Source organism: Hibiscus syriacus, unplaced genomic scaffold (genome assembly GCF_006381635.1).
Source record: "Hibiscus syriacus cultivar Baekdansim isolate YM2019G1 unplaced genomic scaffold, ASM638163v2 tig00110109_pilon, whole genome shotgun sequence".
NCBI lineage: Eukaryota > Viridiplantae > Streptophyta > Magnoliopsida > Malvales > Malvaceae > Hibiscus > Hibiscus syriacus.
Genome location: NW_024062593.1, coordinates 225,758 through 243,860, shown reverse-complemented (window position 1 = coordinate 243,860; position 18,103 = coordinate 225,758). Strand labels below are relative to the sequence as shown.

General features: G+C 33.3%; 1 pseudogene; it reads right to left on the bottom strand.

Annotated features, from left to right (window-relative positions):
* Positions 1–849: 849 nt before the first annotated feature.
* LOC120215020 lies at positions 850–13,069 on the bottom strand (annotated as a pseudogene).
* Positions 13,070–18,103: the final 5,034 nt, after the last annotated feature.

Below are 18,103 nucleotides of genomic sequence, written 5' to 3'. Positions count from 1 at the left end.
CCGCTCGCTGCTGCAATTCTTCCCAATCTTCCTCATCCATCGACGCCGGCTTTGTAGGTCGCAAAGCCTTCAAGATCCCTTGCTGCGCCAATAGATCCTTCACCCTCGTTTGCCATAATCCGAAGTTACCCTGACCATCGAATTTCGCGACTTCGAATTTTGCTCCTGACATCTGATACCAATTGTTGACGAAAACGGGTAAAGAAAACGAAAGAACACGAGAATTTTACGAGGTTCGGCAATGTGCTTACGTCTTCGGTGCCTAGGCGGCGCTAGAATTTTATTCAATGATTTTTTAGGTCTAGGTTACATCTCTATTTATAATAGAAAACCCTGGTACATAATTACAAGACTCTCTTTGTAAGGACAGTTGATGTTCGCTTCGCTCACTCCGCTCCATCTCCTGTCCTCTTTACTGGTATATTTATGAGCCATACCTAACATATATGAATGTTTTATCCTTCCTTTTATTAAAAAAAGAAAAGAAAAGGATGTTTAATTGGTTTCAAATAACATTAATAATCAAAAAATAAAATTTATACTACTGTGTGGAAAAGTTATTAGAGAGGGATCACCAGAAAGTGGTCGAGACGAAGAACCAAAGGAATGGATGGGTATTTTCAGAATTTTATTTTTTGTACTTTCCAGTGTGTCGTTCTTTGCGGGTATAATTTTGTACACAATATAGCACTTGCATGTGCAAATATAAAGTGACCTCTTCTGTCCGCAATGTCCAATATTCCTCATTTATATTGTCAATCTTCTAACTAGGTGGGAAAATCTTTAGAAACATGCAGCACTATGAAATAAATAGAAGGCAAAATGAAAACTAACCAGGAAACCCCAATTACCATGTCAGAAAGAGTGAAAAACATGAGACATACCGGCATATGCAGATAAAAAAAAAACTATACTAGGAATTTGCCTTTCCAACAAGCAATGTTGGAACTTAAATCGAACAAACGTGTAAAAATGTGCCTTTCGCACATTTCACATTTTCGTAACACAGAGATCAGTCAAAGTAACCATGAAAAGATAACATTAACACACCTTGTAGATCTTCTGATTGAGAATTTCAAGCAACCTCAGTTCTGCATCAGGATGAGACAGCTCCACCTGTTTCAACATGATGATTCTTATATGACACTTTTTTTTGCTTAGAAGAACATTATGCATCAATTTGAGTGAAGCAGTTGGTAAAAATTCCATGTGATTTATGCTACAATACTTGACTACTACCACTAAATCTAACAATTGTTGGTCTACCAAGAAAGACTTCAAAACATCATCAAAAATTGGCTACACATAGGCTCTGCCCAGCAGGGCCACTTGTACATATTTAGTCATTTATAAAATTTCAAAATGTGAAATTTCTGCTAAAATTTTTCTGAAGACTCTCAATGAACAAGCATACAAATACGCCCTAAGATGCTTCAGAAGATGATACATATAACTGATCAGAAAGAGTCGGCCAGATATATGCATAATGTCCACACCATGCACACCACCACTATGAACGAGGACATTGTAAACAAACTCGAAGATGAGAGTATCAGTATAAAAAAACATAAAGTAATATTTGTGGCCCATAAAATTGTGCGTCAGCAACTTGTCTACCTAACGATTATAGGAACATTGAAGGGAAAAAACAAAGAAGACAAGATGAATGTTTATTGTTATAGGCACCTGTGAAGCGTGTAAGGATTTCGAACACTCCTACCAGCCTCTGGTGATAAGTATTTTTCATCATCTCGGTCAAGGTCAAGTTGCAAAGGGAACTCATAACGGTCATTAATCTACAAAAATAGTGGAAAGATTCAGTTCAAAACAGTATGCCCTTAGTATGGTAGTGATTATCTTGATCCATGATTTTTTAAGGAAAAAAAGGAAACTACTCATTTTTTATTGTTTTATATACCAACCGGCAGGAAGGTATGAATAATACTATAACAGAACATGCCAACCAATTTTTGAAAAATAAAAATGGCATGATACAGATACCATTTCGATTTATAATAAAACCATAATGACACCTACACTGGTTTGGACAACCACGGCACCACGCCCTTACCAAAAGTAATTCATTTAAAAGTTAAAACTATAACAGAACATGCCAACCAATTTTAGAACTCAAGATACCAATTATCATTTGTAACATTCATTTGGGTATAGTAGAGTTAAACAAGAAGATGAACTAATGACCATTTAAAACCATCAACTACTATCAACAAAACAGAAAATCAAAGGGAAAAAACCAAGAGAAGTACTATCGACAAAACCAAGAGACTTTTGAAAGCAAATTATATCACCAACCACAAGCTACCGTGAAAATGATAAACGAACCAACCAAAACAAACTGCTACAAATTGAAATGTAATGTATACCTGGCTAGCTTGGAAGGTGATTTTATTGTCAATTGGTTCACACATAACACGGGGCTAAAACTTAATTTCCTGGAAATTAAAGCATAACCACAGTATTATGCCTCATAAAAATGTCAAAAGTAGATTAAGGGTTAGAAAAATTAATTAGAAGGCAAAAAAATACCATCTCACAGTCAAACCCACAAAACTATTGTAAAACAAGGTACAACTTATACATTAGCTTAAATTATCAATATAACCAGTAAAAATATCTGAAACAGAAAAAGGAAAAAAGAGAAAAATGACTGAGAACTGGTATTGCACTATTGAGAAAGATATTGCTAGAAGCTAACCTCATAAAGATTGTTATCTTCATCAGGAGCATAACCTTCCATTTTGTTTAATTTGGACAAAATTTCTATTGGCTTAGAGAAAAATGACAGAGAACTGGAATTGCTCTATTGAGAAAGATATTGCTAGAAGCTAACCTCATAAAGATTGTTATCTTCATCAGGAGCATAACCTTCCATTTTGTTTAATTTGGACAAAATTTCTATTGGCTTAGAGAAAAATGACAGAGAACTGGAATTGCTCTATTGAGAAAGATATTGCTAGAAGCTAACCTCATAAAGATTGTTCTCTTCATCAGAAGCATACCCTGCCATTTTGTTTAATTTGGACAAAATTTCAATTGGCTTTCTTGCACTTTTCACAACAGCCCTCCAATATAGCTAATAGATCAGAAAGATAACTCAAATAAGATTTCACGTAATTATCCAAAAAGACAAGGGAAATAGACAACATGAGACAACCTACAGAAGTTTTTATTTATCAATATCATTGTGCTTCAAGAAGTAAAATATCTTCCTTTGTCTTATATGGTGGAACCATCGGTCGCAAATCCTGAAAAAATATGTTTAACATCAGGATGCAAGTTAAAGAAGACCCCAAACATTTATCAAGGTGGAAGGGGCAGCATAATAAAACAAAAAACCCGGCTTTGGCAAGATTCATAACCGGAACTTGCCTAAAGAATCTAGTAAACTACAGCCAATTTCAAACCTCACTAACATGCACTGTCAAGGGAAGATAAGCGATTCTATCATAAATAATTGTGAAGCTTAACTCCACAAGGACTATCCCTAACATCCATTTCTTCCAACTCTAGCAACAGAATTTTTTGCACTGGAAAGCTTTTACCTTTTAAAACCAAATTAGACCTCTACGTTTAGATCTATTAATTTTAGTTTTGGGGGTGATGATGATAGATCCTGAATGAAAATATTATTGGTCAGAGAGTTCAAGCAGCAAAGAAGAAACATGTTGCTTATAAAAAGCTCAACTTCCAGGAACAACTTTAGGTCTGCATTGTGAACCTTATTTGATACCTCATTCAAGGCTCCAACCTACAGTGAGGAAGAGACAATTAGGCACAAAATTGTATCCGTGTGAAACTTAAAAAAGAGCACATTTGCCTTATTCTGCATTTTTCAAAGATGGACGGTAAGTAAGGTTTGGAAGCTTGGCACACTACCAGAATCGCTGAAATGCACCGGTATACCAAACTCTAGCAACTTCTTCCCAACAAAAGGTAGTAATCAAGAGGAAAATAACCATAAGTATCAATTAACACAAAGGAAAATAAATTTTTTGTCGCTTTTACCGCACCTACACATTGGAAATCGTCAGCTTCTGAATACGAAAATTCCTGACTTTATCATTAACGACAATATCAAATTATATATCTTTGCCAATCTGCTCTGTAGATGATCTTACATGTGAATCTTGATGGAGAAGCATCCTCCACTGGTTGATTTTTCACAGTATTTGCAGTCTTGGTTTGAGATACAACTAACAAATTGAGACGTAAAATCACAAAAATCGCAACAAATCCAAACCCTTTTTCCAGTGATGCCCACAAGATCAATATTTTGGGAACTTACACTAACCAAAGAAGTAAATTTCTCAAAATAATTATTTTCTAAGAAAAATGTACCTTCCATGGGCTGGTGATTGCCAGTCAAATCAGAGTGTGAAACAAGTATTTATTCATCTTCTTGATGCTGAAATAAAAGAGCAATCAATAAATTTTCAAAAATAACTAAATCAGTATCGAGATCCATAAAGAAATCAAAATTGAAGATAAAAGGGAAAAAAACTAAAGAAAACCCGAAGGCATCAATTAATCGAAAAGAAAAAGAACATCCATGGGTGCAGGGGTCATCACAGTCATGGCTATGGAATTGAGAGGTAAATTGGGAAGTTTCAAAAATAACAAGGAAGGCTTCTTTTTCTTTTTTGAGGGTTCTAATTGTATTGGGTGAATTTATACTACTGTATGGAAAAGCTATTAGAGAGGGATCACCAGAAGGTGGTCGAGACAAAGAACCAAAGGCAAGGCTGGGAATTTTCGGAATTTTATTTTCTGTTCTTTCTATTGTTGCCATTCTTTGCGGGTATAATTTTGTACACTATATAACACTTGCATGTGCAAATATAAAGTGACCTTCTTTTAGCCGCAATGCCCAATATTCGTCATTTATATTCTTAATCTTCTCACTAGGTGGGAAAATCTGTAGAAAAATGATAGAAATACAACACTATGAAATAAAAAAATGAAAAATGAAAAGTAACCATGAGACATACAACAATATGCAGATAAAAAAAACTATACCAGGAAACTGTCTTTCCAACAAGCAATGTTGGAACTTAAATCCAACAAACGTATAAAAATGTGCCTTTTTCTCATTTCATATTTTCGTCAAACACAGAGATCAGTGAAAGTATGAAAAGATAATATTAACACACCTTGTAGATCTTGTGATTGAGAATTTCAAGCAACCTCAGTTCTGCATCAGGATGAGACAACTCCACCTGTTTCAACATAATGATTCGCATACTTTACTCCATTAAGAACTTTCAACATGATCATTTAGTCAATAAAATAAAAGAAAATCCACTTTTGTCTTAAGATCGTTAATCACATCGCCAATAGTGCTCTGTTTCGGAAGCCTAATAGTTTGGTTAACAAACCTGGCATCAAATGGTACATAATTTATTGCATTAAAACAAAAAAAATCATTCACTAAAACTCTTAAATATGATGAAATGCTAACTTCAATGTTTTCAAACCTTGTAATTCTGGCAGAGGAATGTGTAATACTTCATGGTACAAAATATTAGAAGTCTGTCAAAGAATAAATTCAACTGGTTGATTAGCTTTTGGCCTTTTCATCCTTGAGGCTTCTCAATGAGCATAATAAGGCCATTTGGTTACCTGATAGTGGTGGAACAACATGTCAGACAAATGATCCACTCCACGATACACAATAGGCCGAGGTTTAGGTTGCTGAGAGTAACAATTGTGCGAAGTAAGCCTGATTATTTTGTGGATTATCCAAACAAAGTTGTTGAGCTACTCTTTCAACAACACCATCGTAAGTAGAAAACTTTGGCCTAAACAGTTAAAAAGGTAAGGGATATAAAGTAATCTTCACAGACATATAAAAATAGCACAAATTACAACACAATGAATTTTCCATTTACCAGTTAGAAACTAAAGATACTTCAAAAATAAAAGTGACTTCAACTGGAAATTTGAACTTACATCTCCAGACAGAAATCATCTTCCTTGTGAAATTGCAAAACCTACCATGAAAAGGGGAAAATAAGTGGTAATATTGCTTTAGCTTGTGAAGCAAAAGAGATTATTGGAGCATATATAACTGAACGTTTGTAACTTCCAAACCAATGTAAAACTATCCATTGACGACCAATAACCTCAGGCAAAAATCCAAGAAGTTTAGCAACTGATTTAAAAACCATGAGACAAAATCTAAAGATAGTATTACTCTAGTCAAAATAACAGTGGAAAGGGAACTTTACCAGCTGGCCATCAGCCCTAAGGAGAGGTGATGATGGATCAGATGAAAGGAATACCAAAAATCCTAAAAGAATCCTCTTGGCTAAATAGTTCGTATGATTATTAAAATGCTACATAGACATATTGGAGAAGATTCTAGTAAGAATAATGTTTCATTGAGGATTATTAATTATTAAATTCAATTGAGATTGCGTCCAACAGATTAAGAAGACCTGGTGTAGAGGTGTTGATATGAATATTTTATCCTTACTTTTATTAAAGAAAAAAAGAAGAGAAAAGGATGTTTCATTGGTTTCGAATAACGTTAATAATCAAAAAATAAAATTTAATAATGAAAGAATGCTATGTATCCATCTACAGAACCAAATCACGGTACACTCAATTGCTGTGATAATTAAATCAGAAGCACTAAAAATGACAAAGTGACTGACAGTAGCAATATATCCCTGTAAACATGCTAACAAGCAAAAAAGCATGTAAAAGCTAGCTAAAATCAGTATCTTTAGTAGATGAGCAACATATATTTGGCAAGGAAACTTAGGCCAATAAAGGTAAAAGCATGTAATTTCGGATGGAATGAAGATCAATAAAGAGGCTAATAAAGGATGTTTCATTAGTTTCAAATAACGTTAATAATCAAAAAAATAAAATTTAATAATGAAAGAATGCTATGTATCCATCTACAGAACCAAATCACGGTACACTCAATTGCTGTGATAATTAAATCAGAAGCACTAAAAATGACAAAGTGACTGAGTAGCAATATATCCTTGTAAACATGCTAACAAGCAAAAAAGCATGTAAAAGCTAGCTAAAATCAGTATCTTTAGTAGATGAGCAACATGTATTTGGCAAGGAAACTTAGGCCAATAAAGGTAAAAGCATGTAATTTCGGATGGAATGAAGATCAAAAAAGAGGCTAATAAAGGCATTAAAATGAAAAAGATGTAATTTCTTTTATGAACATATTCCTGAAATGAAGGAACATCTGGATAGCAATATTGATTAGTATTTTTGACAGGAAATTATTTTTAAAAGTAAATTATATCACCATCCACAAGCTGCCGTGAAAATGATATATGAATAGAACACTTTAAAACAACCAAAACAAACAGCTACAAATTGAAATGTAATGTATACCTGGCTAGCTTGGAATGTGGTTTTCTTGTCAATTGGTTTACACATAACACTGGGCTCAAACTTAATTTCCTGGAAATTAAAGTAGAACCAAAACATTATGCCTCATAAAAATGTCAAAAGTAGATTAAAGGTTAGAAAAATTAATTAAATGGCAAAAAATACCATTTCACAGTCAAACCCACAAAACTATTTTAAAACAAGGTACAACTTATAGATTAGCTTAAATTGTCAATATAACCAGTAAAAATATCTGAAACAGAAAAGGGAAAAAAGAGAAAAATGACTGAGAACTGGTATTGCTCTATTGAGAAAGATATTGCTAGAAGCTAATCTCATTAAGATTGTTATCTTCATCAGGAGCATACCCTGCCATTTTGTTTAATTTGGACAAAATTTCTATTGGCTTAGAGAAAAATGACTGAGAACTGGAATTGCTCCATTGAGAAAGATATTGCTAGAAGCTAACCTCATAAAGATTGTTCTCTTCATCAGAACCATACCCTGCCATTTTGTTTAATTTGGACAAAATATCTATTAGCTTTCTTGCACTTTTCACAACAGCCCTCCAATATAGCTAATAGATCAGAAAGATAACCCTAATAAGATTTCACGTAATTATCTAAAAAGACAAGGGAAATAGACAACATGAGACAACCTACCGAAGCTTTTCTTTATTAATATCATAGTGCTTCAAGAAGTAAAATATCTTCCTTTGTCTTATACGGTGGAACTATCGGTCGCATATTCTGAAAAAATATGTTTAACATCAGGATGCAAATTAAAGAAGACCCCAAGCATTTATCAAGGTGGAAGGGGCAGCATAATGAAACAAAAGACCTGGCTTTGGCAAGATTCATAACCAGAAATTGCCTAAAAAATCTAGTAAACTACAGCCAATTTCAAACCTCACTAACTTGCACTGTCAAGGGCATATAAGCATTCTATCATATATAATTGTGAAGCTTAACTCCTCAAGGACTATCCCTAACATCCATTTCTTCCTACTCTAGCAACAGAACTTTTTGGACTGGAAAGCTTTTACCTTTTAAACCCAAATTAGGCCTCTATGCTTGGATCTATTAATTTTAGTTTTGGGGGTGAGGATGATAGATCCTGAATGAAAATATTATTTGTCAGAGAGTTCAAGCATCAAAGAAGAAACATGTTGCTTATAAAAAGCTCAACTTCCAGGAACAACTTTATGTCTGCATTGTGAACCTTATTTGATACCTCATTCAAGGCTCCAATCTACAGTGAGGAAGAGACAATTATGCACGGAATTGAATCCGTGTTAAAAAGGAGCACATTTACCTTATTCTGCATTTTTCAAAGATGGACGGTAAGTAAGGTTTGGAAGCTTGGCCCGCAACCAGAATCGCTGAAATGCACCGGTATACTAAACTCTAGCAACCTCTTCCCAACAAAAGGTAGTAATCAAGAGGAAAATATCCATATGTATCAATTAACACAAAGGAAAATAAAAAAATTTGTCGCTTTTACCGCACCTTAAGCACATTGAAAATCGTCAACTTCTGAATATGAAAATTCCTGACATTATCATTAATGACAATAACAAATTATATATCTTTGCCAATCTGCTCTGCAGGTGATCTTACATGTGAATCTTGATGGAGAAACATCCTCCGCTGGTTGATTTTTCACAGTATTTACAGTCTTGGTTTGAGATACAACGAAAAATCACAACAATCGCAACAAATTCAAACCCTTTTTCCAGAGATGCTCACAAGATCAATATTTTGGGAACTTGCACTAACGTATAGGTTATTCAAAGAAGTAAATTTCTCAAAATAGTTATTTATTCATCTTCTTGAAGCTTAAATAAAAGAGCAATCTATAAATTTTCAAAAATAACTAAATCAGTAACAAAATCCATAAAGAAATCAAAATTGAAGATAAAAGTAAAAAAACTGAAGAAAACCCAAAGGCATCAATTAATCAAAAAGGAAAAGAAAGAGAATATCCATGGGTGCAGGGGTCATCACAGTCATGGCTATGGATTTGAGAGGTAAATCGGGAAGTTTAAAAAATAATAAGGACGATTTCTTTTTTCTTTTTTGAGGGTTCTAATTGTATTGGGTGAATTTTATACTACTGTGTGGAAAAGCTATTAGAGAGGGATCACCAGGAGGTGGTCGAGACAAAGAATCAAAGGCATGGCTGGGAATTTTCGGAATTTTATTCTGTTCTTTCTATTGTTGCCATTCTTTGCGGGTATAATTTTGTACACTATCTAACACTTGCACGTGCAAATATAAAGTGACCTCTTTTGGCCGCAATGCCCAGTATTCGTCATTTATATTCTCAATCTTCTCACTAGGTGGGAAAATCTGTAGAAACATGATAGAAACATACAACACTATGAAAAATGAAAAGTAACCAGGAAACCCCAATTAGGAGATCAGAAAGAGTGAAAAACATGAGACATACAACAATATGCAGATAAAAAAAATATACCAGGAAACTGTCTTTCCAACAAGCAATGTTGGAACTTAAATCAAAGAAACGTATAAAAATGTGCCTTTTTGTCATTTCATATTTTTCTCATTTATATTCTCAATCTTCTCACTAGGTGGGAAAATCTGTAGAAACATGATAGAAACATACAACACTATGAAATAAAAAAAAACATGAAAAATGAAAAGTAACCATGAAACCCCAATTAAGAGATCAGAAAGAGTGAAAAACATGAGACATACAACAATATGCAGATAAAAAAAATTATACCAGGAAACTGTCTTTCCAACAAGCAATGTTGGAACTTAAATCAAACAAACATATAAAAATGTGCCTTTTTCTCATTTCATATTTTCATCAAACACAGAGATCAGTGAAAGTAACCATGAAAAGATAATATTAACACACCTTGTAGATCGTGTGATTGAGAATTTCAAGCAACCTCAGCTCTGCATCAGGATGAGACAACTCCTCCTGTTTCAACACGATGATTCACATATTTTACTCCATTAAGAACTTTCAACATGATCATTTAATCAGTAAAATAAAAGAAAATCCACTTTTGTCTTAAGATCGTTTATCACATCGCCAACAGTGCTCTGTTTCGGAAGCCTAATAGTTTGGTTAACAAACCTGGCATCAAATGGGACATAATTTTATTGCATTAAAACAAAAAAAAATTCATTCACTAAAACTCTTAAATATGATGAAATGCTACCTTCAATGTTTTCAAACCTTGTAATTCTGGGAGAGGAATGTCTAATACTTCATAGTACAAAGTATTAGAAGTCTGTCAAAGAATAAATTCAACTGGTTGATTAGCTTTTGGCCTTTTCATCCTTAAGGCTTTTCTCAATGAGCATGACATGTCAGACAAATGATCCACTACACGATACGCAATAGGCAGAAGTTTAGTTTGCTGAGAGTAACAATTATGCGAAGTTAGTCTGATTTTTTATGGATCATCCAAACAAAATTGCTGAGCTACTCTATCAACAACACCATCGTAAGTAGAAAACTTTGACCTAAACAGTTAAAAAGGTAAGGGATATAAAGTAACTTCACAGACATATAAAAATAGCACAAATTACAACACAGTGAATTTTCCATTTACCAGTAAGAAACTAAAGATACTTCAAAAATAAAAGTGACTTCAACTGGAAATTTGAACTTACTTCTCCAGACAGAAATCATCTTCCTTGGGTTTTACCCAAGACTGAAAGTGCAAAACCTACCATGAAAAGGTGAAAATAAGTGGTAATATTACTTTAGCTTGTGAAGCAAAAGAGATCATTGGAGCATATATGACTGAACGTTTGTAACTTCCAAACCAATGTAATACTATCCATTGACGACCAATAACCTCAGGCAAGAATCCAAGAAGTTTAGCAACTGATTTAAAAACCTTGAGACAAAATCTAAAGATAGTATTACTCTAGTCAAAACAGCAGTGGAAAGGGAACTTTACCAGCTGGCCATCAGCCCTAAGGAGAGGTGATGATGGATCAGATGAAAGGAATACCAAAAATCCTAAAAGAATCCTCTTGGCTAAATAGTTCTTATGATTATTAAAATACCGCATAGACATATTGGAGAAGATTCTAGTAAGAATAATGTTTCATTGAGGATTATTAATTATTAAAGTCAATTGAGATAACTCTCAGTAAATTTAATTTATTCAGTTTCAAACCTCACCTCATACACTGTCTGTATAATTGTGAAGATTAATCTGTATAATTGTGAAGCTTAACTCCTCAAGGTCTATCCCTAACTTCTATTTCTTCCTACTAAAACAATAGAACTTTTTACACTTGAAACTTTTTAGAACCAAATTAGGCCTGTCTGTTCGGATCTATTAATTTTAGTTTTGGGTGTGAGAATGAATATCATGAATGAAAACATCATTGGACAGCGAGTTCAAGCATCAAAGAAGAAACATGTTGCTTATAAAAACCTATACCAGATTACCAGTCCAAGCTCAACTTCCAGGAAAAACTTTAGTACTGCATTGGGGAAGATTATTAGATACCTCCCTCAAGGTTCCAACCTACAGTGAGGAAGAGACAATTAGGCAAGGAGTTAGATCCTTTTGAACTTAAAAAGAGCATATTTTCTTATTCTGCATTTTTCAAAACAGACAGTTTAATCCAAAACTATGCATAACAAGGGCTGAAGCAACATCTAGAAACAACTACTCCTCAAACAAGACTTTTGAACCATGGTATAATAATTAATAGTGAGAAATATTACAGATTGTGCTCCAAAAGTGCCAATGCTCGGTTCGGACGGTTAGGTATGGTTTTGACGCTTGGCCAACAACCAGAGTCGCTGGAATTGCACTGGTACTCCAAATTCTCTAGCAACCTCTTCCTGCACATTGAAACATAGTAAATCGGGCGCAAAATCATAACATGGAGAGCCAAACAGAACCACAATGTATCATATAAAAAAAGAAAAGGAAGATAAAATTCAACTTGAAATATGAAACATCATTAAAAAGGTAATAACCAAGAGGAAAACAGGAAAAGAAGAGTACCATTATGATGAAGAAACCAATTTTCCAAAAAGGCATATATATATAACCATAAGCATCAATTAACATAAAGGAAAACAAATATTTTTCTCTTTTTTTGAACCTTAAACACATTGAAAGTCGTCTGCAAGATCACCATCTCGCGCAACCTAGAACGGCCATATAGCTATAAGAAGTACACTCAATGCTAAAACCATTATCTAAATTAATGCCTCAAGCAACAACCTTTATGATAGTCAAAACCAAGAGTATGAATGCCCAATTACTATCGCCAAAACAGAAAATGAATGGGGGAAAAGGGTAAGTACTATCAACAAGGGAATGAGCAATGTACCATTTAAAACCATCAACGGTAAAATCATCTGAACAATGCTTCTTTGCGTGTAACCTAGAGAAGTTATCAATCTTCCAAGTGAATCTTGATGAAGGAGGAACCTCCACTGGTTGATTTTCCACTGTATTTGCAGTCCCGGTTTGAGATACAACTAACATATTGAGACGTAAAACCACAACAATTGCAACAAAATCAAACAATTCTTCCAGTGAAGCCCATGCCCTCAAGAAACAAGAACAATATTTTGGGAACTTGCATTGACGTAAGGTATTCAAAGAGTAATCAAGAAACCATAAAGAAATCAAAATTGAAGATAAAGGAAAGAAACCAATTGAAAAGAAAAGAGAAGATACAACTAACATATTGAGATGTAAAACCACAACAATTGCAACAAAATCAAACACTTCTTCCAGTGAAGCCCGTGCCCTCAAGAAACAAGAACAACATTTTGGGAACTTGTATTGACGTAAGGTATTCAAAGAGTAATCAAGAAGCCATAAAGAAATCAAAATTGAAGATAAAGGAAAGAAACCAATTGAAAAGAAAAGAGAAAGATAGAAAGAGACTACAACGATGGGTGAAGGGGTATTGAAAGCCATGGCTATGGAATTTATAGGTAAATTGTGAAGATTTCCTTTTCATGTTTTGGAGGGATTCTAATTGTAGGCGGTGCTTTTTGTACCGTTAATAAGAAGAAAGAAAGGTACACTTGGATATTTTCGGAAGTTCAGTTTTTTTACATTTCAGTTCTTTGATTCTTTCTTGCAAGAAAACTTTTGAACCGTTACAACTTGCATTTTTAAAAAAGAGTAAATTACACGTTTACTCACTAAACTTTACTCTCTCCTATTTCACTCACCATACTTTTAATTTTTTCATGTTAGTCACTGAACTTTATACATTGAATTTTTTTATCACTCCATCAATTTTTCCATAACTTTAAGATGACATGGAAATTTTATTAATTTTTAAATTAAATTAATATTTAATTTATATTATTTTCATTCATCACTTATACATTGAATTTTTTATCACTCCATCAATTTTTCCATAACTTTAAGATGACATGGAAATTTTATTAATTTTTAAATTAAATTAATATTTTATTAATATTATTTTCATTCTTCACTGCTCATTTATCGCTCATCTTCTTCATCCATTTGTTCCCCTTCTCCAACACCCATTCGGCTGTTACCAATAGTCTGACCGGTTCAACTCTTGAATCCTCAACATTGTTTTGGGAAAAGCTAAACAAGTTGTACCAAGGGTCGCTCAAAACAATGCTAAATAGTTTGCACCATCGTCGACTTAGAACAAAGTTAAACAATTTGCACCACCTCTGACTCAAATGTAGATGTTAGAGAATGAGACCTCTATTTTATTTCTGTTTATTTTTTTTCACTACTACTTTGATTTTGTTTTCCTCTACCTCCGATACTCTCTCGAATTTAAAATCAATTTTTTGGGGGTTTAATCTTTGGGTGTTCAATAGGTCTTGATATTTTATGGTAAATTATGTTTGTTTGTATAATTTATTGAGTGTTTTGAATGGGTACGTTAAGGAGGTATTCGATTTTAAGGATGAGGTTTTTTTGTTGGGTGTTTCACACTTGTTCTATCTGGTTTTAGGTGTTTGGGTTTAAAGCTTTGTGTTAAGTTTTCTTTCTTTTTTCCCATTTTTTAAGCTTCAGGGGTGCATTGGTAGTGTGTGGCTTCCAAGTGTTTGTACAATGTTGGGAATGAGAGGAAATGGTGCATGTTGATGGAGGGTTAAGTTGTGATAGTTGTCCATGTTGATTGAAGGGTGACAATGGATGTTTAAACGATGTCTGTTAGATAAGGGTTCATTGGGCAAAAGAAAAAAAAGATGGTAATGGTTGGCAACACAACCTTATCTTCCTCATCGTTGATTCCAAACCTAAGCTTGAATCCTCATTCGAGTTTAAACCCCAGTCAGATTGAAGGAGGGAGAGAAAGAACATACCATGTGAGGCTGAATTTGAAAAGAAAAAATGATGGGTTGATGGTGCTAGAGCTGTGTGTTTTGCGAGCCTGGTTACAGCTTCTTTGGGGAAGAAAATGTATAGAATGAAAGTTATAAGGTGGAAAATTTAAGGGTTTTTAAAGATATACCATTTTTCTTATTAAAAAATCTTTTAAAATTTGCCATGTCATTAACGTTGTTACTAGATTAACGACGGAGTGACTAAAAAAACTCAATCTATAAAATTTAGTGAGCGAATTGAAAAAATTCAATCTATAAAGTTCAGTGAGTGAACGTGTAATTTACCCTAAAAATAACACGAAAATATAAAATTGAATTTTTAGCGAAAAAAGAAATTGACTCAATTTCATTTTATAATATTAAATATTAAATATTTTATTTTTATTAATTAATAAAATAAAATATTTTTTATTATCATTAATATATAATTCATTGATTCACTCATTTAAATTAGATATATAAAAAATAAACTTAATATAAAAAATGTTCAAAATATATCTCTTTTCAATTGAGTGACATGTGTCACATTTATAAAATTTTAATTTTTTATTTAAATTAAAAAAATTAAAATTGTATTTTTTTCTAAAACCTCTAATTTTTTTTAAATTAAAAAAAAACCAAAATTTTAAAAATCCTAATTCCATGTCCCTTTACCTACGTCGACTGTTGTCACCGTCGATCATCTAAGTCATTATCGCTATCGTTGACCACCCTTAACCGACCATCACTCGAATTCCCTAAAGTCTCCAAAATCCTTGATATTAAATGAAAATGCAGGGTTTATCTGTGACAAATGGATTTACTTAATGCTTCTGGCAGGCTCGTCCATTTATATGTGTGGCCTGTGACACGTCATAGGGCCCCAAAATTTAGGAGCCCACACATGAATGCCATTCAGTCTCGTCCATGTATAACCTTTGTGTCCTAACGACTTTTCGTTCGAAGGAAAAACAAACTTTTCGTTTGGTTCTCGGGAAAGTAGCAGAGAAAAAGTTGGAAACTAAGATTTTGACAATATCTTTAATTGTTTTCCATTTTGATTTTTGGTAAAAAGACCTCATAGATCCCTCATAATTTTAAATTTGACAAATCAATCCTTATTATAAAATATTTTAGGGCATTATTTTAAAATGTAGCTCAGGGCATGCCCAACTTTTGGGACGAACATGACTTCTGATTGTAATTTCTGAAATTGTAACTATGAAGATATTGTCTTGATCGATGCAAAAATAAACTACCATGGAAACACAATTTAATGTCTAGTATGGTATGTGTTGTTGTTTTCTGTTGTTTTGATCAACAAGGAATGTTCCTTGCATTTTCATTGAATAAAATATTTTATTATTATTAATAATAGGGTAAACTACATGGGGAACCACCAAATTATGGTTAAAAATCATTCTATAAAATTATAAAAATTAACAAATAAAATTTTAAAGTTTATATAATAATTTTAAAATTGTTCTAATGAGTTGTTCTTTGACAGAAAATTATAATTGAAAATTGTGTTTATAATGGGTAGTTTAGTTATTTCATAACTAATGAATAAAAAAATGAAAATAAAATAGGTAGCAAAGATAAAAATCGATGTTCCTGTGGATATTTAATGAGTTGAAGTATTTCTTCCTCTTTAGGAGCAAAGAGTCCTTTTGAACTCCTTTATGGTAAACCATCCAACCTTTCTCAATAGAGTTTTTGGTTGTTTATGTTATGACACTAAACCAAATTATAAAGACAAATTTTCTTCTAAAGTCGTACCCTTTATCTTCATGGGATATTCAACAACCCAAAAATGATACTTGTTATTCAATATAGATAAAAAAAAACTTTCTTCATTAACATGGATATCAAGTTTCATGAAGACATTTTCTCTTTTTATTTTCTTGTTTCTTCATCTTCACCCTTTTTCCCTGCTCAAAATATTTCAGACCCAGATTTTTTGGTTTTGCCTTTTCACAACCCTCAGCCAGTTTCTTCTCTTGATCCATCTTCTTCTTTACTTCATGTTTCCTCATAACAGTTTGCATCACCTCAAGCTTCCACAAATGCTCCTGATGACCAAATTCAAATTGTTTCTCCTGAACAAATTTTTAGTTCAGATCAGCCTATTATTTCTGATGTTTTTTTACCAAAAAATAATCATATTGTTCCTAGGCAATCTACTAGGGTCGAGAAATAGTCAGTTTGGTTACATTATTATGTGCAGTCATATCAATCTTCATCTCTTCCAGGTACTTATCATATCTCAAATTTTCTTTCTTATTCACTTTTGCCTATTAAATCTCAACTTTATATTTCTTTTATCTCCCATTTGGTTGAGCATAAGACTTATAAAAAAATCATTCAAAACCCTGCCTGGATTCAAGCCATGAATGAAGAGATTTCAGCCTTGGAATCAAATAGTACTTGGTTAGTGGTTCCTCTGCCTTCTGGTAAAGTTCCAATTGGGAGTAAGTGATCGTATCGAAATAAATACAAAGCAAATGGTGAATTTGAAAGGTTCAAAGCTAGTATTGTTGTCAAATGGTACACTCAAAAGTAAGGGGTTGACTATGTTGAGACATTCTTTCCTATAGCAAAGTTGGTCAATGTCAGGAACATTCTTGCTCTTGTATTCATTCATCAATGGCCTCTTTTTCAAATGGATGTCTACAATACATTCCTCCAAGGTGATCTAGTTGTGGAGGTATATATGACTTTGCTAGAGGGATTTTGTAGTCAATGGGAGACTAGGGTATGTAGACTGCAAAAATCCTTGTATGGATTAAAGCGGGCATCAAGGCAGTGGAACATGAAACTGACAGAAGTATTGTTGCTAGCAGGGTACTCTCAAAGCAAATTTAATTATTCATTGTTCACTAAAACACAAGGGAGTAAAGTTGTCATGATACTCCTATATGTATATGATCTACTAATTACAGGGAATTATAGTTGCTTGATTGATGAGCTTAAAGGGATTTTGAACAGAAATTTCAAAATGAAATATCATGGTGAGTTAAGGTACTTTCTTGGTTTGGAGATATTATGGTCAGATAAAGGGATATTGATGAACCAAAGAAAGTATTCTTTGGAGTTAATTAAAGAAATAGGGCTAGGGAGAGCTAAGCATGCTCCAACACCTTTATAGCATAATAGAAGACTGACTTTAGCAGATTTTATTGATGATTCAGAAGATGAGTTGCTAGAGGATAAGACAAGTTATCAAAGGTTGATTGGGAGATTAATTTACCTTACTAATACTATACATGACATTGCTTATTCGGTTCAACTTCTAAGCCAATTCATGCAGCAACCAAAGAAAACACACCTTAAAGTAGCTTTAAGGGTGGTAAGGTATGTTAAAGGTAATCTAGGTCAAGGAGTTTTGTTG